This window comes from Scylla paramamosain, chromosome 11, assembly GCF_035594125.1.
Source record: "Scylla paramamosain isolate STU-SP2022 chromosome 11, ASM3559412v1, whole genome shotgun sequence".
Taxonomy (NCBI): domain Eukaryota; kingdom Metazoa; phylum Arthropoda; class Malacostraca; order Decapoda; family Portunidae; genus Scylla; species Scylla paramamosain.
The window spans coordinates 5,676,927-5,677,500 of record NC_087161.1 but is presented as its reverse complement, the minus strand read 5'-3'; positions in this window follow the sequence as shown (position 1 = coordinate 5,677,500).

Below are 574 nucleotides of genomic sequence, written 5' to 3'. Positions count from 1 at the left end.
TACAGAATGAGAGAGAGAGAGAGAGAGAGAGAGAGAGAGAGAGAGAGAGAGAGAGAGAGAGAGAGAGAGAGAGAGAGAGAGAGAGATACTGATACGTTTATTGGCTTTTTCTATATACAATAATATTGTGTGTAAATAATGGTACAGTAGAGGCTCGTTCTGATGAGCCGAATGTCTTGCACAGACCTGGACACAATAAATAAGCCGATTCATCGGTCACATGTTAGGCCTAAGGATCATGATTATGCAAGCAACGAAATAATGAATACATGTAAATCAAATTTACGAAAGTAAGAATTACACACACACATATACAGACACATACACACATACACATATGCACCTATTTACACTTATATACACTTATATATATATATATATATATATATATATATATATATATATATATATATATATATATATATATATATATATATATATATATATATATATATATATATATATATATATATAATATATACACATACATACGCATATATACATGCACATATTAAAACATAAATAAGAATAAGTAAATAAAAAAAATTAAAAAGTGGTATACGAATACAAAAAA